Source organism: Pleurodeles waltl, chromosome 10 (genome assembly GCF_031143425.1).
Source record: "Pleurodeles waltl isolate 20211129_DDA chromosome 10, aPleWal1.hap1.20221129, whole genome shotgun sequence".
Lineage (NCBI taxonomy): Eukaryota > Metazoa > Chordata > Amphibia > Caudata > Salamandridae > Pleurodeles > Pleurodeles waltl.
The window spans coordinates 406337006-406362296 of NC_090449.1; positions in this window are offsets into that span (position 1 = coordinate 406337006).

Consider the following 25291-nt stretch of genomic DNA (forward strand, 5'->3'; position numbering starts at 1 on the left):
TTTTCCTCAGTGATTGGAAGGATGGCCAATTGGTGAAATTGGCCAGTGTGGGGATACTGGGTGCATTCATTTCCTTCATCTTTGCTAACCCTAAGCAGGATGTCTGCTGGACTGTGTCATTTAAAAATATAGTTTGAAAAGGGATATGGCATGCGCTAAACAAAGCTGCCCTACCCTGAAATTGCTAAATCTTTTCTTCCCCATACACTTTTTACATTAATAGTGTTCTCCCAGTGTTCATATCCTCTAGGAAAGTACCATCTTGCCTGGCATGTTACCCCCATATTTCACTGTATATATGTTGTTTTAGTGTATGTGTCACTGGGACCCTGCCAGCCAGGGCCCCAGTGCTCATAAGTGTGCCCTGTACGTGTTCCCTGTGTGATGACTAACTGTCTCACTGAGGCTCTGCTAACCAGAACCTCAGTGGTTATGCTCTCTCTCTGCTTTCCAAATTGTCACTAACAGGCGAGTGACCAATTTCAACCAATTCAGATTGGAATACTGGAACACCCTTATAATTCCCTAGTATATGGTACTGAGGTACCCAGGGTATTGGGGTTCCAGGGGACCCCTTGGGCTGCAGCATTTCTTTTGCCACCCATAGGGAGCTCTGACAATTCTTACACAGGCCTGCCACTGCAGCCTGAGTGAAATAACGTCCACGTTATTTCACAGCCATTTACCACTGCACTTAAGTAACTTATACGTCACCTATATGTCTAACCTTTACCTGGTAAAGGTTGGGTGCTAAGTTACTTAGTGTGTGGGCACCCTGGCACTAGCCAAGGTGCCCCCACATCGTTCAGGGCAAATTCCCCAGACTTTGTGAGGGCGGGGACACCATTTCACGCATGCACTATACATAGGTCACTACCTATGTATAGCGTCACAATGGTAACTCCGAACATGGCCATGTAACATGTCTAAGATCATGGAATTGCCACCCCACCCCAATGCCATCCTGGCATTGGGGAGACAATTCCATGATCCCCCGAGTTTCTAGCACAGACCCGGGTACTGCCAAACTGCCTTTCCCGGGGATTCACTGCAGCTGCTGCTACTGCCAACCCCTCAGACAGGTTTCTGCCCTCCTGGGGTCCAGCCAAGGCCCAGGAAGGCAGAACAAAGTACTTCCTCAGAGAGAGGGTGTTACACCCTCTCCCTTTGGAAAAAGGTGCCGGGCTGGGGAGGAGTAGCCTCCCCCAGCCTCTGGAAATGCTTTGATGGGCACAGATGGTGCCCATCTCTGCATAAGCCAGTCTACACCGGTTCAGCCCTGCTCTGGCGCGAAACTGGACAAAGGAAAGGGGAGTGACCACTCCCCTGACCTGCACCTCCCAGGGAAGGTGCCCAGAGCTCCTCCAGTGTGCTCCAGACCTCTGCCATCTTGGAAACAGAGGTGCTGCTGGCACACTGGACTGCTCTGAGTGGCCAGTGCCAGCAGGTGATGTCAGAGACTCCTTCTGATAGGCTCTTACCTGTGTTGCTAGCCTATCCTCCTTCCTAGGTAGCCAAACCTCCTTTTCTAGCTATTTAGGGTCTCTGCTTTGGGGAATTCTTTAGGTAATGAATGGAAGAGCTCATCAGAGTTCCTCTGCATCTCTCTCTTCACCTTCTGCCAAAGGATCGACCGCTGACTGCTCAGGACGCCTGCAAAACCGCAACAAAGTAGCAAAGACGACTACTGCAACCTTGTATCGCTGATCCTGCCGCTTTCTCACCTGTTTCCTGGTGGTGCATGCTCTGGGGGTAGCCTGCCTCCTTCTTGCACCAGGAGCTCTGAAGAAATCTCCCGTGGGACGACGGAATCTTCCCCCTACAACCCGCAGGCAACAAAAGACTGCATCACCGGTCCTCTGGGTCCCCTCTCAGCACGACGAGCGTGGTCCCTGGAACTCAGCAACTCTGTCCAAGTGACTCTCACAGTCCAGTGACTCTTCAGTCCAAGTTTGGTGGAGGTAAGTCCTTGCCTTCCCACGCTAGACTGCATTGCTGGGTACCGCGTGATTTGGAGCTGCTCCGGCTCCTGTGCACTCTTCCAGGATTTCCTTCATGCACAGCCAAGCCTGGGTCCCCGACACTCTAACCTGCAGTGCACAACCTCCTGAGTTGTCCTCCGGCGTCGTGGGACTCCCTTTTGTGTCTTTGGGTGAGCTCCGGTTCATTCCTCTTCCAAGTGCCTGTTCCGGTACTTTGTCGGGTACTGCCTGCTTCTGTGAGGACTCCCTGACTTGCTGGGCGCCCCCTCTGTCTCCTCATCCAAGTGGCGACATCCTGGTCCCTCCTGGGCCACAGCAGCATCCAGTCGTAAGGGATGTTAATTATTCCCAAAGACGAAACACGTGTTGGCTGGGAGTTGGAACTCTTGGACTTGGTCCCCTTGTTCCACAGGTACTCTCGTCCGGAAATCCACTTTGGTTGCATTGCTGGTGTTGGTCTTCCTTGCAGAATTCCCCTATCACGACTTCTGTGCTCTCTGGGGAATATAGGTGTCCTTTACACCTACTTTTCAGGGTCTTGAGGCGGGCTATTTTTCTAACCCTCACTGTTTTCTTACAGTCCCAGCGACCCTCTACAAGCTCACATAGGTTTGGGGTCCATTCGTGGTTCGCATTCCACTTTTGGAGTACATGGTTTGTGTTGCCCCTATACCTATGTGCTCCTATTGCAATCTACTGTAATTCTACATTGCTTGCATTACTTCCTTTTGCTATTACTGCATATTTTTGGTATTGTGTACACATCTTTTGGCATATTGTCATAAAAATAAAGTACCTTTATTTTTAGTATATCTGTGTATTGTGTTTTCTTATGATATTGTGCATATGACACCAGTGGTATAGTAGGAGCTTTGCATGTCTCCTAGTTCAGCCTAAGCTTCTCTGCTATAGCTACCTTCTATCAGCCTAAGCTGCTAGAAACACCTCTTCTACACTAATAAGGGATAACTGGACCTGGTACAGAGTATAAGTACCCCTTGGTACCCACTACAAGCCAGGCCAGCCTCCTACATATCCTTCAACTGCAAATCGGGAAAGAAAGGAATCTGAATAGATCAATTTAATATGTCTTAGCAAAATCATCCTAATTTTAGAAGGTGGTAACTTGAAGTAGTATGATTCTGCATTCTTCATGTCAAGCTAAGAAAAACATGTGAATTTATCTGAATAATGATTTGGGCTACCCGCAGGTGGGGTTGAACAGTGTTCCCACATTGTGTAATTAAATACTGATCTGTGTCTAGCTGCTTGGTGCAGGTAGTAATGTGCCCAATTATTATAACAGAACATTTCCCCATAATTCTTTGTGTTAGTGTACACATCATCACTTTCAAATAAAGTATAATCCTGCAGTTCAGCAAGCATTGAACCAACTGTTTGAACATCCCAGTCATCAGAAACAATACCAGGTGTAATTACATCAGTCATTGAAATTTGGAAAACATATGGGATTTGAATGACCTCAGTAGGCCCGTATATATCAAATTGAACTTTATCCCACACAATCCCATCAGGAATTGGTACTGCTGAAATGTTCACAAGGGACAAGTCTCTTTGGAAATTATGTGAGGAAAGGTATGGAGTTAGAACTTTATCCACAGGCTCAACAGAAGAGCGTTCAGTAAGATAATGACCATTTCTAAGGAGAAAGAAAACAGTCACAAAACCAGTCCATAAAAGAAAGGCAATCAATGTCCATTGATAAATTAAATAGTTAATATTAAGCCATATGTACAGCTTATGTGGCCTTGAAACTGTTTCAGTTACAGGTGCGGATAAAGTTGAAGAAAAGTAATAAAAGTCAATGAAATAACCGGAAGCAGTCTCTGCAAACACAGGAGCTGGAGCATTACTGGTGGATAGATCAACTTTGCGTGGAGGTTCATAGCAAACAATGTCATTTATTTCTGTTGAGCTGGAGTAGAGGAAAGCCACATATTAGACAGTTGTTGTCAGTGAAGTGGGAACAGAAATCAGCAAAAGCTAATTTTCCACCCTCACCATGCTCGAGGAGGCATTTGTAGCATCATTGTACATGCCAGTGTAGTCAGAAGAGTTGTTATTTCTTCTTTGAAGAGGTATATCCTGTTGGGTAGTGAGAGGGGATCGGGAACTACCCAAGGGACCTCTGGGTCTACTGTGCAGGTTTGGCACATGGTGTAGTTTGACGTTGCAATGGAGACAAATCTGTTTGCTTTGGAACCAGGCAGCCGTGGTAGGATGACAGTTCTGGTACCTTGAATTCCCAGGACCTGGACCGGTGCTCTGTTGGATGGGCCGAATTCCTTCTTCACAGCAATCTTCTCATGAACCAGATCCCTGACTTTAGGAATCCAGCCTGTAGAAGTAGAAGTTGTTGGCAAATCCCTTATTCCTAAGGTGGCAGCATTGGCAAATGAATTATCATCACAAAATTGCTGAAGCTCCTGTAAGACAGTGAGTAGTTATTTTATGTCAAAAGGTGTATCTGCTGCCACCAAACCAGGGACATCTAGATCTGGGACGCACATAGGTATCCCAAAGAGGACCTCGTAAGGAGTGCACCCTCCCAAGGACCGTCTTGGCAGATTGTTCAGTGCTCTGAATAATATAGGCGATGAAGCCATCTGCAGCTAGAACCTAATATTCTAGCTGTTAAGGACTGCTTTAGATCTTGATTCCTCCTCTCTACCACCGAATTACCCTCAGGATGGTAAGATGAGAGTAAGGAGTTCAACACCCATCGTACTCATGGTGTCCCTGAATGCCTTAGAGGCAAAGGCAGGGCCCTGGTCTAAATGGAATGCTGCAACCGTATATGTACTGCTAAAGATCAGCAAATCTTTTAAAACAGTTTGAGCATCAGCTGACTGCTGAGGCCATACCCACAGTAATCTAGAACAAGAATCCACAGTGACTAAGGTGTATTTGTATGCACCATCAGGTTGAAGGGGACCACAATGATCCAGGTACACACACTGTAGTGGCCTTTTGGACACTAAGAAGTGTGTCTGTGGTGAGCTTTTGATGTTTGAGCCCTTAATTTGCTGGCAAATGTCACAAAATAGGACATATTGCTTGGTCTCTTTCGATAGACATGGCCACCAGAAGCGTTTCTGTAAGTGTGTTAATGTAGCCCCAACACCAGCATGTGCAGCGATGACACCCTCATGCGCTGCTTTGATGAGATCTAATCTCTGATCTTTGTTGGGGATCACCCAATCTCAACCCCAGGAATTGTTGCAAAGGCAACATTCTGTGCACTTATATGGTATGAGTATTTTGTAGGGTATGCTCTTGGGAGAGGCTTGCCTTCAGCCGAAGCTTTCACGGCAGCCAGTATTTCATTATCCAATCTCATCTGGGAACGAGTCACTACAGCAACAGAAGCCATGGCTACTGGGGATTTGGCCGCTTCATCAGCCAAAGTGTTGCCAATAACGTGTACTCTCACACATTGGTGGCCCAATGTATGGACTACATGAGCATATTAGACAGTTGTTGTCAGTGAAGTGGGAACAGAAATCAGCAAAAGCTAATTTTCCACCCTCACCATGCTCGAGGAGGCATTTGTAGCATCATTGTACATGCCAGTGTAGTCAGAAGAGTTGTTATTTCTTCTTTGAAGAGGTATATCCTGTTGGGTAGTGAGAGGGGATCGGGAACTACCCAAGGGACCTCTGGGTCTACTGTGCAGGTTTGGCACATGGTGTAGTTTGACGTTGCAATGGAGACAAATCTGTTTGCTTTGGAACCAGGCAGCCGTGGTAGGATGACAGTTCTGGTACCTTGAATTCCCAGGACCTGGACCGGTGCTCTGTTGGATGGGCCGAATTCCTTCTTCACAGCAATCTTCTCATGAACCAGATCCCTGACTTTAGGAATCCAGCCTGTAGAAGTAGAAGTTGTTGGCAAATCCCTTATTCCTAAGGTGGCAGCATTGGCAAATGAATTATCATCACAAAATTGCTGAAGCTCCTGTAAGACAGTGAGTAGTTATTTTATGTCAAAAGGTGTATCTGCTGCCACCAAACCAGGGACATCTAGATCTGGGACGCACATAGGTATCCCAAAGAGGACCTCGTAAGGAGTGCACCCTCCCAAGGACCGTCTTGGCAGATTGTTCAGTGCTCTGAATAATATAGGCGATGAAGCCATCTGCAGCTAGAACCTAATATTCTAGCTGTTAAGGACTGCTTTAGATCTTGATTCCTCCTCTCTACCACCGAATTACCCTCAGGATGGTAAGATGAGAGTAAGGAGTTCAACACCCATCGTACTCATGGTGTCCCTGAATGCCTTAGAGGCAAAGGCAGGGCCCTGGTCTAAATGGAATGCTGCAACCGTATATGTACTGCTAAAGATCAGCAAATCTTTTAAAACAGTTCGAGCATCAGCTGACTGCTGAGGCCATACCCACAGTAATCTAGAACAAGAATCCACAGTGACTAAGGTGTATTTGTATGCACCATCAGGTTGAAGGGGACCACAATGATCCAGGTACACACACTGTAGTGGCCTTTTGGACACTAAGAAGTGTGTCTGTGGTGAGCTTTTGATGTTTGAGCCCTTAATTTGCTGGCAAATGTCACAAAATAGGACATATTGCTTGGTCTCTTTCGATAGACATGGCCACCAGAAGCGTTTCTGTAAGTGTGTTAATGTAGCCCCAACACCAGCATGTGCAGCGATGACACCCTCATGCGCTGCTTTGATGAGATCTAATCTCTGATCTTTGTTGGGGATCACCCAATCTCAACCCCAGGAATTGTTGCAAAGGCAACATTCTGTGCACTTATATGGTATGAGTATTTTGTAGGGTATGCTCTTGGGAGAGGCTTGCCTTCAGCCGAAGCTTTCACGGCAGCCAGTATTTCATTATCCAATCTCATCTGGGAACGAGTCACTACAGCAACAGAAGCCATGGCTACTGGGGATTTGGCCGCTTCATCAGCCAAAGTGTTGCCAATAACGTGTACTCTCACACATTGGTGGCCCAATGTATGGACTACATGAGCATTAGGTAACTTATCCTTAAGATCATCTACCCTCACCGTCAGAGTTCTGTGTTTTATGGCGTTCCCCTTAGAGCCTCTGAAACCATTTTATCCCTAATGATTAAGATAACCATTTTAAGACTGAACACAGTAGTACGAATCACAGACAATCAATGCAAGTTGTCCTGGATAAGTATGTTTTAGCGCTAGGATAAGTGCTTTAAGTTCAGCCAGCAGAGCTGTGCAGTCCCCAAGTACCTGCGTGTAGGTATTGTGAGGGTGGAATGTACCACCTTTCATCAATCCGCGCACGGCTGCGCAAGCGGCTGAGTACTGATGTTTAGTACCTACAGCTGGTGGTGCTGAACCATCAGTGTAAATAACAGTATGGTTTCTGTCAGGTGGCAAGAAGTCAAGAGGTGCAGGGCACTCCTGTTTGTATTGCAGAAATTCTGGTGTTTGAAGTTTAGGATCAAAGATGTAACCAACATTGGTGGCAGTCAGGGAGGTTGCCCATTGAATCCAACATGGTTGTAATGCTTTACCGTTAGTAACACTGGCTTTGGTGACGGCCTCTAAGGCTGGCACCGGGGTAATGACAGTCATGCATTTCCCTTTGGAAAGTGGCCTTTCCTTGATGACAGCCATCTGTAGAGTAGTTAGACGTTTTTCTGTGGGTGCAAAGCATTGTTCTGCCTTGGCATATAAATGTGATTTATATGCTATGGGCACCGTTTCGCCTTCATTAAAGGTGACATAAGTGAACCCAATAGCACCAGCAATTATTCTGATGACCATATTTGTTTTGTTGTCACGTGTGTAAGTGTTTTGCATCTAGCATGTCATGCTGCAATCCTCTAAAGATGCAAATGTGTTCAACTGTCCAGTGTCTGCTAGAGAAATCAGGGCATATTAAATCATAGAGTGGCTTGTTGCATTGTGCATAGTCAGGAATGTATGTTCTGCCAAAGTTGAAAAAACCAAGTAACGACTGCAGTTTCTTGACAGGATTTGGTGGCTGGAGTTGAGCACATTTCCTTAAAAAGAGCGAGGCTCTTTCCCTCATTTAATAGCTCATATCACAGGAACAATACACTGAGAATGGCTATTTTAGTTTTCTTAAAATTATGGGCCAGATTTATACTTTTTGATGCAAAACTGCGCTAACATAGGGACCACCTTTGAGAGGAGGGAGTACAGTGGGAGCTGGCCAAGGAGTTGTAGGTGGGGATGCAAACTATGACAGCCAGCCTTGAGGCGATGCGCATGTGCATGATGACGTCTGCAGAACCGACAGCAGGCAAACAAGTCACACAATCCCTACTGCATGGAGTCCAACAGTGTGTGAGGGACCTAACCACTGCTGTGAGGGATTTGCCACAACACCTGTTCTCCCAATCTTGCAGCTGCATGCATGACAACAAGCTGGACTCCATGCACCGGGAACAGGCCTCCCTCAGGGCAGACATGGCTGCCTACCACAAGGATGTTTCTGCCATACTCAACAATCAGCAGCTCCTCCTTGCTGCAGTTATGCCATATGTAGTTCCACAGATGGCAGCTGCCGGGAATTTGGTATCCACTTCTCCAACCACTGAAGTGTGTGTTGTCCCCTCAAACCCACCGGCACCACCATCAAGGGCAGAGGAGGACACACACATCAGAGGATGAAGATGTGGAACAGATCATTTTCACCCATGGGTGTACCCGGTAGCACCAGTCAATGCCGATGGGCACTGATTTTCCTTTATCCTGTGCTTGACAACAGTGTTGCTACAGTTGGTGAAATGCACTCTTCACCGACACTCTGTTAACCTTTCCACTATGGACTGCAATTTTCTCTCACTACTCAATTGGCAGTTCATGTTCCTCTGCACTGAACAAAATTTCATCTCAGCATGTCCAATGACATGTCCCTCAACCTTGAACTTGTGTTGCGTCACAATAGAATGCTTTACACCAATGGGGTCACAGACCTGGACTATGTAAATATTGCACCACAGCACTTTAAAATAAACAGCACCTACATGCCCACTTTGTCTCTGTGTAATGTGACACATCTACTTTGTTGGAGATTTGTGATGCATGTAACATGTCTATGGTCACAGAGTGTCAATACCAGAGTGCAGAAATAATGTGGGCCGATATCTACGCACAAGGGGCCTGATTTATACCCTTTTTGCGCTGCATTTGTGTCATGTTCTAAGCAAAAACAGCGCAAACTTTGAAAATATCATTGTATTTTGTAGGTTTGCACTGCTTTTGCGTCAAAAAATACACAAATGCAGTGAAAAAATAGTATAATTCAGGGCCAAGGTATCTACAAGATGAAAGTCAATGCTGGCCACATCCCCTACAAGCAAGTCATTGTGAATGTGACATTTGCTTTAAAACATACATGCCTCACCCAAAACATACAGCAGGAAAGGCTGTGTAAGAGTGTTTGGCCAATAACGTCAGCTGGGAGTACAAGTAAAACACATTGGCGTGTAATTTGTACACTTGACCTCATCTGAAATTGGCACTACTCAGTTTAGCAGTGTTGATGTGAACTTTAGACTGCAGGCAGATGTTCCACAGTGCCCAATATCACAACACAGGATCAAAACAATTACAGCTTAAAAAGCACACCTACCTGTCCAATACATGGGAATCATAGTCACGTTAAGTGGTGGGTACAATGGATGGCAGATGCACTGAGATTTAGATTTGTTGTAGCTGTCAATGTGACAGCTCAGTTGGAAGTGGGCATTAACATGTCAAGAGAGGGATGTGGATGCAGTACAGAATTCACAGGTCAACAGACAAATGGCACGGTACACTCATGCAAAGACCCTGATCCCCAAGCATATGACACATCTAGTAAGGGAGTCCCTAAATCTTTAATAACGATGTATGAAACAGAACTTAAAACTATGTAACACACCTATACTAACCTAATCTATCCTAACTATACATTACCCACACGTGGCCCTAACTACCCTATGCTAAGATTACTTACCACATTTAACAAAACACTCTAAACATTTGCACCCCACCCCCTTATATGACGAGACACATGTAGGACAACATATACTAACCTAAACATATACTACCTAATACTAAACAAATATATATTTTTAGTATTTTAAAATATATATATATTTCTTTTTTAAATACACAAAAACCCCAACATTAACCCCCACCCACCCACAAACTATCATGTAATAATATGAAACCCCCATCAACCTACTTATCCTATCTAAACTACTACCCTATTCTAACCTATCAGTAAACCCCTTAAACCCACTACAAAACAGGATGAGGAATGAGGAGGGAGGGGACTGAATGAGGGCTGAGGGGAGGCAAGATTTCACAGGTTTGCCCTCCTCAGTGTCTTTTTAATTGCCTTCAGCCTCCGTGTACTTTTGTTCACATTCCTCTGTATTGTGTCAAACTTTTTCAACACTTTCTTCATGTCCGTCTGGAGCTTAGCAATTGCGGCCATGTCCATTGCAGCAGATGTGGTGGTCTGTCTTGCAGACGTTGAAGGTGCAGCAGGTGTGGTAGTTGGTGGTGCCGAGGTTGACGGTGCAGCAGGTGCAGCAGATGTGACTGTAGCCGCTGTGATAATGGGTACAGTTGTGGTGGCAGATACAACCTTTGTGGCCAATGCCGGTCCCCCTTGGCTGAAAGCCTGCCATTCTCCTGTGGCTCACTCTATCTGATAGCATCTTGCATCCTTCGGTACCCAGACTCCACATCCAAGATGTGTCTGTATCTCACTGCCTGCTTCTGGAAAGCCCTGATCTCCGCTACATCCATGTTGACAGCTGTAAAAATGAGACAGGCAATTATCAGTGTCATCATTGTATGATGCATGTACAGATGATAATCTAACACTCTGACTCAATTTGCAAATGCAGTCCAAATCACAGTCCAGATGATATAATGTCCCTGATGAATGTAATGGCAACGCTGCCTACCCATCATGTCTTTTATACCACAGCAAAGCACAACAAGAGTTGGACCAAATAAAGTGATCTGTGCATTGATGTAGTGCAATGTGTCACAGTGCAAAGGCAGCAACTACTTCACATGGGCCAGGCCGACTAATCTTTATCATCTGAGTCAACTTCAAGGCACCCAAGACCAGTGATTTGTAGATGTAATTGGCAGGATGGTATGCAGTTGCTAATCATAAGGGGTCTTTGTTGTTTGGGACACATGCATCCTTGAATGAGATGACTGTCATCCACACTGTGACCATCAAGTCTACCTACATATATGTTGTTCCCCTACCCCTGTGCCTCAGAGGAGATGGGCATGCAATGCATCATCACAACTGTTGAAGGACAACCACAAAGGCATGTCCATTTGTACATGGATTTAGTGAGTGGAACACATGTGAGGAGGGCTGCCACCTAGCAATAAGGTATCCATAGGTCATTCACAACTACATTCATGTGTCCAATTGTGGACACCATCAACACCTGATCTGCCATCACAATTCCCAAAACACCCACATTGATGCCAGCACACATCTGGCCTTGACCTGCATGCACGCCTAGTGCATACCACATAAGTGTCACGTAAATGGAGTACATCTTATGGGGCTAGATGCTCGGGGACAGTTACCTATACAGTCCTACATGTGCATTACAATACAGGGATGTGCAATTTTGTGCAGAACATTGATGCATCACTGTGTTGTGAGAATGAGGGCATGACCCTGTGACAATATACTGACACTGGAGCACTTCCAAGCCTACATGTGGCTACTAATCACCTTGTTCATACGTTGCTTCCTATTGCGTAGGCACAAGACTCCCAAGGTATGACTTTCTGCCTGTGAATGTCTAACCCTTGCACGGAACACTTTGTCAGCATCCAGTCAAATCATTTGTCAGATCACGTGCCAGCTCATCATATCTTGCAATGAGTACAACACACAAGAGTCACTCACACAACAGCTGCAATCACTACACAGGACAGACATTATCACACTTACTGGATACATCTGGGTCCTGAAATCAAGCCACTTCCCTGATGGTATAGGAGGCAGGTCCACCTGCAAGACATGGAAAGAAAATATATGCTTAATGTCAGATCACTGTACAAACGTGTGGAAAACATATCACAACATGTAACATTTTATATGAGTGAGCTGGTGATGCTGCATGTAGACACTCCAACAAACATACCACTGCAAACTCACATTGACACTGACACTCCAGTGAGAGATAGACACACATCTGCACACATGCACTGGACCTAACAATTATTTGAGGCTAATCCATTTCAGATGGTGTAGGAAAGTACCATCTTTCTTGGTATGTTACCCCCATTTTTACCTGTATGCCAGTATGTTTTTGCCTGTCTCACTGGGATCCTGCTGGTCAGGACCCCAGTGCTCATAGTTTATGGCCTAATGTGTGTGGTGTGTATAGTGTTTGACTGTGTCACTGAGGCTCTGCTAATCAGAACCTCAGTGCTTATGCTCTCTCTGCTTTTATATTTGTCACTATAGGCTAGTGACTTCATTTACCTATTTCAATTGGCATACTGGGCCCCCCTTAAAAGTCCCTAGTATATGGGACCTAGGTACCTCAATGCATTGGGGTTCCAGGAGATCCTTATGGGATGCAGAATTTCTTTTTGCCACCCATAAGGAGCTCAGACAAACCCTTGCACTGGCCTGCCATTGCAGCCTGTGTGAAATAGTGCACACACTATTTCACAGCCAATTTTATTGCACTTAAGTAACTTATAAGTCACCTATATGTCTAACCTTCACTTGCTGAAGGTTGGGTGCAAAGGTACTAAGTGTGAGGGCACCCTTGCACTAGCATAGGTGCCCCCACACAGTTCAGCAGGGCCATTTCCCGGGACATTGTGAGTGCAGGGACACCATTACACGGGTGCACTACATATAGGTCAATACCTATATGTAGCTTCACAATGGTAACTCCGAATATGGCCATGTAAGGCATCTAAGATCATGGAATTGCCCCCCCATTCCAAATCTGGTATTGGGGAGCCAATTCCATGCATCCTGGGGGGCTACACTATGGACCCCCAGTACCACCAAACCAGCTCTTGGAGGCTTGCACTGCAGCTACAGCTGCTGCCACCTCACAGAAAGGGTTCTGCACCCCTGGGGTCTGAGCAGCTCAGTCCCAGGAAGGTAGAACAAAGCATTTCCTTTGGGAGCAGGGTGTTACACCCTCTCCCTTTGGAAATAGGTGATACAGGCTGGGGAGGAGTAGCTTCCCCCAACCTCTGGAAATGCTTTGAAGGGCACAGATGGTGCCCTCCTAGCATAAGCCAGTCTACACCAGTTCAGGGACCCCCTTGTCCCCTGCTCTGGCACAAAACTGAACAAAGGAAATGGGAATGACCACTCCCCTGTCCATCACCACCCTAGGGGTAGTGCCCAGAGCTCCTCCAGTGTGTCCCAGTCTTCAGCCATCTTGCTTTGCAAGGCGTGCGGGCACTCCTGATAGGTCCTTACCTAATAAGGTAGCCAATTCCCCTCTCAGGCCTATTTAGGGTCTCTCCTGTGGGTTCTCTGCAGATTCTACTTGCAGGTTTCCAGCAGGAACCCTCTGCAACTACTACTTCATCCTCTGACCTCGGATCAACTGCAGCCTGCTCCAGGAACTGCTGTAACAGCAAGAAAGTATCCACAAGAGATACTTTTCTTCTGCAACTTCAGCTCCAGCCAGCAACTGCAACAGTATCCACGGTGTGCATGCTCTGAGGTCTCCCTGTCTTTACCCTGCATCAGAAGGACCAAAGAAATCTCCCGTGGGGTGACAGAGTCACTCCCCTGCTCACGCAGACACCTTCTAAGTTGATGGCTGGTTCTCTTGGACTCCTCTCCTGGTGATGAGCGTGCTCCTTGGAACACAGAGGGTGGACCCCATCAACACAGACTGTCCTGAGGTCCTACTATCACAATTTGAAGGAGGTAAGACCTTGCCTTCACCAGAACAACAGTACCCCTGTGCACCTCGTCTTCTTCGCCTCCTGAGGCCTCTGTGCACTATTTGCTAAATTCCTTTGTGCACAGCCTGGCCCAGGTCACCAGCACTCTATCCTGCGACGCTCAACTCGCTGAGTTGTTCTCCGGTGGCGTGGGACCCTCCTTTGTAGTGCTGCACCAACTGCATTTTGCACCTCCTTTGTCCCTGTGTCCTGAGACTCCTGTGGGTGCTATCTGGTGCTCTGAGGGCTCTCTGAAGTGCTGAGAGCCTCCTCTTGTTCCTCACACAGAGTTGAGGCCCCCAGGTCCCTCCTGGGTCCAGATAGCGCCTAGTTGACACAAAACGTGACTTTGCCAGATCCAAGACCTGTTGGAGGAATCCAGCGCCAAAACTTGCCTACTCCCAACTTCACGACGTGGGATATCCTTTGCATCATGCATGAACCCACTGGCATCTTCCTAGGGTGCATTTCTGCAGTCTTCGTCCAACCGATCACTCTTCTTTTGCACCCTCTTTTGGGTTGGCAGGGGCTCCTGTCCTTCCAGGAACTTCTTTCGACTTCTGGACTTGGTCTCCTTCCTTTGCAGGTCTTCAGGTCCGGGAATCTACTGGTTGTTGTTTGTAGACTTGGTTGGTTCTTGCAATAATCCCAATCACAAGGTGTAGTGTGTCCTAAGGAAACTTGCAGTACTTTTCTCCTGCTTTTCTGGGCTCTGGGGTGGGGTAATTTACTTACCTTTACTGTATTCTTACTCTCCCAACGATTCTGCACACACTGCACCTGTCTAGGGGGGGAATTCGTGATTCACGTTCCACTTTCTTAGTATATTGTTTGCGTTGCCCTTAGACCTATTTTCTCCCATTGCTTTCTATAGCATTTCCTATTGTTTGCACTATCCTATGTCTAATTACTTACCTTATTTTGGTGACTAGTGTATATATTGTGTATAATACTTACCTCCAGAAGGAGTATTGCCTCTAAGATATTTTTGGTACTGTGTCACCCAAATAAACTACCTTTATTTTTGGTAACACTGAGTATTGTCTTTACTTGTGTATAAGTACTGTGCAACTATAAGTGGTATTGCAGGAGCTTTGCATGTCTCCTAGTTCAGACTAAGCTGCTCTGCTATAGCTACCTCTATCAGCCTAATCTGCTAGAACACCACTACTTGACTAATAAGGGATAACTGGACCTGGTATAAGGTGTAAGTCCCCAAGGTACCCACTACAAACCAGGCCAGCCTCTGACATTGGTGGTGCAGAGGTGGGATAAGTACTTGCAATTGCTTTACCACTTTGTTACTAATGCCTTTCACAAGAAAAGCTTGCTCCAATACTTAGAACATATATAATATATACCTAGAAGTAATTTTCTAACTTTCTAAAATGTTCTTTAAACTTTGCAAACGTTTTTACAAAGTTCTGAAAAGTTTTCTTCTTTTCTCTAAAAAGTTAGCTCTGTTATTCGACTAACTTTTTACTCATTTTCCTAAACGTTTTCTCTTTCAATATGTCTTCTGTAGAAGCTATCCCTAGGGTTGTCAAAACTACTTATGAGAATCTAAACTTTAAAAGTTTGAGGGGTCTCTGTATTGAAAGAAGTTTAGGGACTGGGAAGAACCCCAATAAGGAGTTCCTCTTAAATCTTCTCCTCCAAGATGACCAGGGTGCTCAGCACTGGTCCAGATCAGACAGAGGAAGAGGTAGAGGATGATTCCAACCAGGAAGGCCTAGAGGAGCAAACTGACAATCCTGGGGAGTGTCCTTCCACAGATTTATCTGTTAGAAAGCCCCTTAGTAGAACTCGGAGTGGGAAAGGTTCACACACTAGTAGGGCTCCCTTCAACCCTAGAGGCCAGGTCACTAGGGTGGCCCCTGTTAGAGATAGAGCTGCCTCTGCTCATTCCAATGTTACCTCTGTTTCAGAGGCATAAGGGAACTCAGAAAGCTGAGGTTAGAGGAGGCCAGACTAAGGCTAATGCAGCAACAGTTGGCCTTAGACAGGGAATCCCTGGCTGTGGAAAAGGAAAGGCAGGGTTTGGGGTTAGTTCCTCATGGTGGCAGCTTCAGAAATTCAAATGTTAGGGAACCTTCATTTGACTCTAGGAATCTGCATAAAGTTATCCCTCCTTACAAGGATGGTGATGACATCTATAAGTGGTTTGCTGCACTTGAGAGGGCCTGTAAAGATCAGAGGGTCCCTCGTGTACAGTGGGCTGATATCCTGTGGCTATCCTTCTCATGTAAGGGGAGAGACAGACTCCTTATTGTCAGAGAGGATGATGCAGATAATTACCAAATTCTTAAAAGTGCACTCTTCGATGGTCTGGGATTAACCAATGAGCAATACAGGATAAAGTTCAGAGAGACCAGAAAGGAGACATCACAGGACTGGACAGACTTTGTAGACTGTTCCGTCAAGGCCCTAGAAGGTTGGTTAAATGGCAGTAAGGTGACTGACTATGAAAGCCTATACAACTTGATTCTGAGAGAGCATATTTTGAATAATTGTGTGTCCGACTTGTTGCATCAGTAGCTTTTGGACTCAGATCAGACCTCTCCCCAAGAATTGGGAAAGAAGGGAGACAACTGGGACAGAACAGGGGTGAGCAGAAAAGCTCACACAGGGGGTGACAAGGACAGCAAGAAGAAGGATGGTAAGTCACATGACAAGGGTGGGGACAAAGATAAAAAATCATCAGAGTCTTCACCAGGCCCACAAAAATCCGCTGGGGGTGGTGGGTCCAAATCCTCTTCTCCCAAAGATAAGAAACCTTGGTGTTATATGTGTAAAGCCAAAGGCCATTGGGCAACTTATCCTTGTCCAAAAAGAAACACCAAGCCTCCCACCACCACAACCCCAACTGCAAACACTAGTGCCTCTAGTAATAGCAGTGGTAATGGGAAGAGCACTACTAATTGCCAATCAAAGGGTGTAGCTGGGCTCACCATTGGTAATTTAGTTGGGGGTGGTCTAGTTAGGGAGATCACTGAGGCTGTTTTAGTCTCTGATGGTGGCATTGACCTAGCCACTTTAGTTGCTTCTCCCCTTAATATTGATAAGTACAAGCAGCTACCCCTAATTAATTGTGTTCAGGTTGAGGCCTACAGGGGCACAGGTGCCAGTGTCTCCATGGTGATGGAAAAACTGGATGCCCCTGAGCAACACCTACTTGGTCACCAGTACCAAGTGACAGACACCCATAGCAACACTGTAAGACACCCCATGGCTGTTGTGAATCTCAACTGGGGGGAGGTTACTGGTCCAAAGAAAGTTGTGATAGCCACTGATTTACCTGTAGAATGTTTGCTAGGCATTGATATGGAGACCTCAGCTTGGGCTGAAGTGGAATTGGAGGCCCATGCACCAATACTGGGCATTCCTGGGCATATCTTTGCTCTTACCAGGGCTCAGGCCAAGAAACAAAGAGGACAGGGAAACTTGGATCCTGGACCAAATACTCCCAAAAGCTAGGAGTAGGAAGGGCAAACCCTTGTCCACTATCCCTCCATCCACAGATGATTCCCCTTTTGAGGAAGAGGAATTCTCTCCCTGTGCAGAACCTACACCGGAGGAGCTAGAAGCTGATACAGCTGAGCTTTTGGGTGCTCGGGGGCCCGCCAGGGAAGAGCTGAGTGTGGAACAGAAAATCTGTCCCACATTGGAGGATCTCGGACAGCAAGCTGTCAGGCAGCAAAATGGGTATGTCAATGACAGCCACAGAGTTTACTGGGAGAAAAATCTCCTCTATACCGAAGCAAGGAACCCTAAACCTGGTGCCACCAGGAGACTGGTCATCCCCCTTTAGTACAGGGAATTCCTCCTAACTCTTGCTCATGACATTCCCCTGGCTGGGCATTTAGGCTAGAGTAAAACATGGGGCAGACTTGTTCCACATGTTCACTGGCCCCATATGTCAGAAGACATAAAGGAGTTTTGTCGCTCATGTGTCACCTGCCAAGCCAGTGGCAAGACTGGTGGCACCCCAAAGGCCCCCTTGATCCCACTGCCAGTGGTTGGGGTGCCCTTTAAAAGGGTAGGGGTTGATATTGGTGCCCCCGTGACCTTCCAACAGATGCTGGCAATAGATTCATCCTTGTGGTGGTGGACCATGCACAAGGTATCAAGAAGCTATCCCCTTAAGGACCACTACAGCACCTGTAGTGGGAAAAGCTCTCCTGGGAATCTTTTCCAGGGTGGGTTTCCCTAAGGAGGTCGTATCAGACAGACGTAGTGTAGGAGGCTGGACTGGCTTGTAGTGAGTACCAAGGGGTACTTGCACCTTGCACCAGGCCCAGTTATCCCTTATTAGTGTATAGGGTGTCTAGCAGCTTAGGCTGATAGATAATGGTAGCTTAGCAGAGCAGCTTAGGCTGAACTAGGAGACGTGTGAAGCTACCACAGTACCACTTAGTGTCATATGCACAATATCATAAGAAAACACAATACACAGTTATACTAAAAATAAAGGTACTTTATTTTTATGACAATATGCCAAAGTATCTTAGAGTGTACCCTCAGTGAGAGGATAGGAAATATACACAAGATATATATACACAATAGCAACAATATGCAGTATAGTCTTAGAAAACAGTGCAAACAATGTATAGTTACAATAGGATGCAATGGGGAAACATAGGGATAGGGGCAACACAAACCATATACTCCAAAAGTGGAATGCGAACCACGAATGGACCCCAAACCTATGTGACCTTGTAGAGGGTCGCTGGGACTATTAGAAAATAGTGAGAGTTAGAAAAATAACCCTCCCCAAGACCCTGAAAAGTGAGTGCAAAGTGCACTAAAGTTCCCCTAAGGACAAAGAAGTCGTGTTAGAGGAATAATGCAGGAAAGACACAAACCAGCAATGCAACAACTGTGGATTTCCAATCTAGGGTACCTGTGGAACAAGGGGCTACCTAGGAGAGAGGATAGTCTACTAACACCTGAAGGAGCCTATCAGCAGGAGTCTCTGACGTCACCTGGTGGCACTGGCCACTCAGAGCAGTCCAGTGTGCCAGCAGCACCTCTGTTTCCAAGATGGCAGAGGTCTGGAGCACACTGGAGGAGCTCTGGACACCTCCCAGGAGAGGTGCAGGTCAGTGGAGTGGTCACTCCCCTTTCCTTTGTCCAGTTTCGCGCCAGAGCAGGGGCTAAGGGGTCCCTGAACCGGTGTAGACTGGCTTATGCAGAATTGGGCACATCTGTGCCCAACAAAGCATTTCCAGAGGCTGGGGGAGGCTACTCCTCCCCTGCCTTCACACCATTTTCCAAAGGGAGAGGGTGTCACACCCTCTCTCACAGGAAGTTCTTTGTTCTGCCATCCTGGGCCAGGCCTGGCTGGACCCAAGGAGGGCAGCTGCCTGTCTGAGGGGTTGGCAGCAGCAGCAGCTGCAGTGAAACCCCAGGAAGGGCAGTTTGGCAGTACCAGGGTCTGTGCTACAGACCACTGGGATCATGGGATTGTGCCAACTATGCCAGGATGGCATAGAGGGGGCAATTCCATGATCATAGACATGTTACATGGCCATATTCGGAGTTACCATTGTGAAGCTACATATAGGTAGTGACCTATATGTAGTGCACGCGTGTAATGGTGTCCCCGTACTCACAAAGTTCAGGGAATTGGCTCTGAACAATGTGGGGGCACCTTGGCTAGTGCCAGGGTGCCCTCACACTAAGTAACTTTGCACCTAACCTTTACCAGGTAAAGGTTAGACATATAGGTGACTTATAAGTTACTTTAGTGCAGTGTAAAATGGCTGTGAAATAACGTGGACGTTATTTCACTCAGGCTGCAGTGGCAGGCCTGTGTAAGAATTGTCAGAGCTCCCTATGGGTGGCAAAAGAAATGCTGCAGCCCATAGGGATCTCCTGGAACCCCAATACCCTGGGTACCTCAGTACCATATACTAGGGAATTATAAGGGTGTTCCAGTAAGCCAATGTCAATTGGTAAAAATGGTCACTAGCCTGTTAGTGACAATTTTGAAAGAAATGAGAGAGCATAACCACTGAGGTTTTGATTAGCAGAGCCTCAGTGAGACAGTTAGTCACTACACAGGTAACACATTCAGGCACACTTATGAGCACTGGGGCCCTGGGTTACCAGGGTCCCAGTGACACATACAACTAAAACAACATATATACAGTGAAAAATGGGGGTAACATGCCAGGTAAGATGGTACTTTCCTACACAACCCCCCCCCCCCCCCAAACGAAGGACAATAAGACTAGCCATGACCTGATGAGTCTTCATTGTCTAAGTGGAAATATCTGGAGAGTCCATCTGCATTGGAGTGGCTACTCCCAGGTCTATGTTCCACTGTATAGTCCATTCCCTGTAGGGATATGGACCACCTCAACAATTTAGGATTTTCACCTTTCATTTGTTTTAGCCAAAGTAGAGGTTTGTGGTCTGTCTGAACAATGAAGTGAGTGCCAAACAGGTATGGCCTCAACTTCTTCAGAGCCCAGACCACAGCAAAGGCCTCCCTCTCAATGGCAGACCAACGCTTTTCTCTAGGGGTCAACCTCCTACTAATAAAAGCAACAGGTTGATCCTGGCCCTCATAATTAAGTTGTGATAGGACTGCCCCTACTCCTAATTCAGATGCATCAGTTTGGACATATAATTTTTTAGAGTAACAAGGGCTTTTCAGGACAGGTGCAGAGCACATGGCCTGCTTCTGCTCCTCAAAAGCTTTCTGACAGTTTGCTGTCCATAATACCTTTTTAGGCATTTTCTTGGATGTTAGGTCATTAAGAGGGGCTGCAATGGAGCCATAGTTCTTAATGAACCTCCTGTAATACCCAGTGAGGCCTAGGAAGGCTCTCACCTGAGTCTGAGAGGTAGGGGGAACCCAATCAATAATTGTTTGGATTTTCCCCTGAAGTGGTGCAATCTGTTCCCCACCAACAAGGTGTCCCAGATAAACCACCTTACCCTGCCCTATCTGGCACTTTGAAGCCTTGATAGTGAGGCCTGCCTTTTGCAGGGCCTCCAAAACTTTCCATAGGTGGACCAGGTGATCATCCCAGCTGGAGCTAAAGACAGCTATATCGTCCAAATATGCTGCACTGAAAGCTTCCACCCCTTGCAGGACTGTGTTCACCAACCTCTGAAAAGTGGCAGGTGCATTTTTCAAACCAAAAGGCATTACAGTAAACTGGTAATGTCCTCCAATGGTAGAAAATGCAGTCTTAGGTTTAGCATCTTCTGATAATTTGATCTGCCAATACCCTGCAGTCAAATCAAAAGTGCTTAGATACTTGGCAGATGCCAGTGTATCTATGAGCTCATCTGCCCTGGGTATAGGGTGAGCATCAGTTTTGGTTACCAAGTTGAGACCTCTATAGTCTACACAAAACCGCATTTCCTTCTTTCCATCTTTGGAATGGGGTTTTGGTACCAGTACCACAGGAGAAGCCCATGGACTGTCAGAGTGCTCAACTACTCCTAGTTCTAACATTTTCTGGACCTCTTGCTTTATGCAGTCCCTGACATGGTCAGGCTGCCTATAGATCTTACTTTTGACAGGTAAACTGTCTCCAGTATCTATAGTGTGCTCACACCAAGAAGTGGTACCTGGCACAGTAGAGAAGAGTTCAGAGAATTGATCTAGGAGATTTATGCAATTATCTTTCTGCTCAGCAGTAAGACAATCAGCCAAAACTACACCTTCCACAAGAGCATCTTGTTCTGTGGAAGAGAAGAGATCAGGTAGAGGATCACTGTCTTCTTCCTGTCCCTCATCAGTTGCCATGAGCAGGGTGAGATCAGCCCTGTCATAGTAGGGTTTCAGGCGGTTGACATGGAGCACCCTAAGGGGACTCCTGGCAGTGCCTAAGTCAACTAAATAGGTGACTTCTCCCTTCTTTTCAACAATTGTGTGGGGACCACTCCATTTATCTTGGAGTGCTCTTGGGGCCACAGGCTCCAAGACCCACACTTTCTGCCCTGGTTGGTACTGAACCAAAACAGCCTTCTGATCATGCCATTGCTTCTGGAGCTCTTGGCTGGCCTGAAGGTTTTTACTGGCCTTTTTCATGTACTCAGCCATCCTTGATCTGAGGCCAAGTACATAATCCACAATATCCTGCTTAGGAGCTTTTAAAGGTTGTTCCCAACCCTCCTTTACAAGTGTGAGTGGACCCCTAACAGGGTGTCCAAAAAGAAGTTCAAAGGGGCTGAAGCCCACTCCTTTCTGGGGTACCTCCCTGTAGGCAAAAAGGAGGCATGGTAGAAGGATATCCCATCTCCTGCGGAGTTTTTCAGGGAGACCCATAATCATGCCTTTGAGAGTTTTATTAAATCTCTCCACCAGTCCATTTGTTTGTGGATGATAGGGTGTTGTGAACTTGTACGTTACACCACACTCCTTCCACATGGCCTTTAAGTATGCAGACATGAAATTGCTTCCCCTGTCTGATACTACTTCCTTTGGGAAGCCCACCCTGGAAAATATTCCCAGGAGGGCCTTTGCCACTGCAGGAGCTGTAGTGGTCCTTAAAGGAATAGCTTCAGGATATCTTGTGGCATGGTCCACTACCACCAAGATAAACCTATTGCCTGAAGCAGTAGGAGGGTCAAGGGGGCCAACTATGTCAACCCCTACCCTTTCAAAGGGAACCCCAACCACAGGCAGTGGGATAAGGGGTGCCTTTGGGGTGCCACCTGTCTTGCCACTGGCTTGACAGGTTTCACAGGACTTACAAAATTCCTTTGTGTCCTCAGACATCCTAGGCCAATGAAACAGGGGAACAAGCCTGTCCCAAGTTTTCATTTGTCCTAGATGCCCAGCTAAGGGAATGTCATGTGCCAGTGTTAGGAGGAACTTTCTGTACTCCTGAGGAATCACTAATCTCCTGGCAGGTCCAGGTTTAGGATCCCTATGCTCAGTGTACAAGAGGTTGTCCTCCCAGTAAACTCTGTGAGAGTCACTGACATCCCCATTAGCCTGTTTGACAGCTTGCTGTCTGAGACCCTCTAATGTGGGACAGGTTTGCTGTGCCACACTCAGCTCCTCTCTGGCAGGCCCCCCTTCACCCAAAAGCTCAGCAGTGTCTGCTTCCAGCTCCTCTGGTGTAGGTTCTGCACAGGGAGGGAATTCTTCTTCCTCAGGAGTAGAATCCACTGTAGAGGGAGGGATAGTAGGAAGTGGTTTGCTTCTACTAGCCCTAGCTTTAGGGAGCACTTGGTCCATTGTTCCAGGATCCAAGCTTCCCTGTCCTTTTTGCTTTTTGGCCTGAGCCCTTGTCAAAGCAAAAATATGCCCTGGGATGCCCAGCATTGCTGCATGGGCCTCCAACTCCACATCTGACCAAGCTGATGTCTCCAAATCATTCCCTAATAGACAGTCTACAGGTAAATCTGAAGCTACCACAACTTTCTTCGGACCAGTAACCCCCCCCCAGTCGAGATTTACAACAGCCATGGGGTGGCTAAGTGTGTTGTTGTGAGCATCGGTTACTTGGTACTGGTGACCAAGTAGGTGTTGTTCAGGGTGGACCAGTTTCTCTATGACCATAGTCACACTGGCACCAGTGTCCCTGTAGGCCTGAACCTCAACATCATTTATTAGGGGTAGCTGCTTGTACTTATCCATATTAAGGGGACAAGCAACTAAGGTGGCTAAATCAATAGCCCCCTCAGAGACTAACACAGCCTCTGTGGCCTCCCTAACAAGGCCAACCCCAACTAAATTACCAAAAGTGAGCCCAGCTACTCCCTTGGATTGGCTATTAGTAGGTTTGCTCCCACCACCACTGCTATTAGTAGGGACACTAGGTGTAGCAGTAGGGGTTGAAGTGGTAGGAGCAGTGGTGCCTTTCTTTGGACAACTGGGATCTGTTGTCCAATGGCCTTTTATTTTACATAAATAGCACCATGGTTTCTTTTCCTTGTTCTGATTAAAGGAGGATTTTGACCCACCAGAGTGTTTTTGTGGGCCTGATGAAGACTCATTTTTAGATTTGTCCCCACCCTTGTCTGAAGACTTACCATCCTTCTTTTTGTTGCCATCTTTGTCACCCCCTGTATGAACTTTTCTGTTCACTCTTGTTCTGACCCATTTGTCTGCCTTCTTTCCCAATTCTTGGGGAGAGGTCAGGTCAGAGTCCACCAAGTACTGGTGCAACAAATCAGACACACAATTATTAAGAATATGCTCTCTCAGGATTAAGTTATACAGGCTGTCATAATCAGTAACTTTACTGCCATGTAACCACCCCTCCAAGGCCTTCACTGAATGGTCAATGAAATCAACCCAGTCTTGTGAAGACTCCTTTTTGGTCTCTCTGAACTTTATCCTGTACTGTTCAGTGGTTAAGCCATAACCATCCAGGAGTGCATTCTTAAGAACTTGGAAATTATTAGCATCATTTTCTTTCACAGTAAGGAGCCTATCCCTACCTTTTCCACTAAATGATAGCCATAGGATAGCAGCCCACTGTCTTTGAGGGACATCCTGTACAACACAGGCCCTCTCAAGTGCAGCAAACCACTTGTTAATGTCATCCCCCTCCTTATAAGGGGGAACTATCTTGTGCAGATTCCTGGAATCATGCTCTTTTGCAGGATGACTATGGGGAATACTGCTGCTGCCACCATGGGTTTCTAAACCCAACTTCTGTCTTTCCTTCTCTAGTTCAAAAGACTGTCTATCCAAATCCAGCTGTTGCTTTTTAAGCTTCAGTCTGGTTTGTTCCACCCTCAACTTATTGAGTTCCCTCTCTAACATTCTGTCATCAGGGTTGGTGGGAGGGACATTCCTAGATACAGAGGTATGATGGGAATGAACAGAAGGAGACCTGTCCCTTACAGCAGCCACCCTAACAGCTTGGTTAACAGAAACATTACTACCAGTATGGTGAGAATAAATGCTTTTGCTATGATGTGAGACAACACTATTTGTATGGTGTGGCTCATCATCATTACCAACTATGCTAGACTGTCTAGTAATGGGCAGGCTAGGAAGTTTCTTTCCTGAATCTTTTCCTGGGGGAGTCCCTGAATCAGATTGAGAACTATTAGGTACTTTTTCAACAGATGAGGCACCTATGGCCTTATCCTGTTCTCTAAGCATATTAAGTAACAGTTCCAAGGAAGGATTCTTCCCTACACTCAAACCTCTCTCTATACAGAGACTCCTTGCTCTTTTCCAGCTAAGGTTGTCATATGCAAGTTTGGACAGATCAACATTTTGGCCTGTGCCAGACATTTTTAGAGAGAGTTAAAGTGATAGTAAAAGATAAAAAGTTTGTCAGAGCTTTTTAGAAAGACAGAGAAAAAAAACTTTTTAAACTTTTTAGAACTTTTTAGTAAGTTAGAAGTACTTTT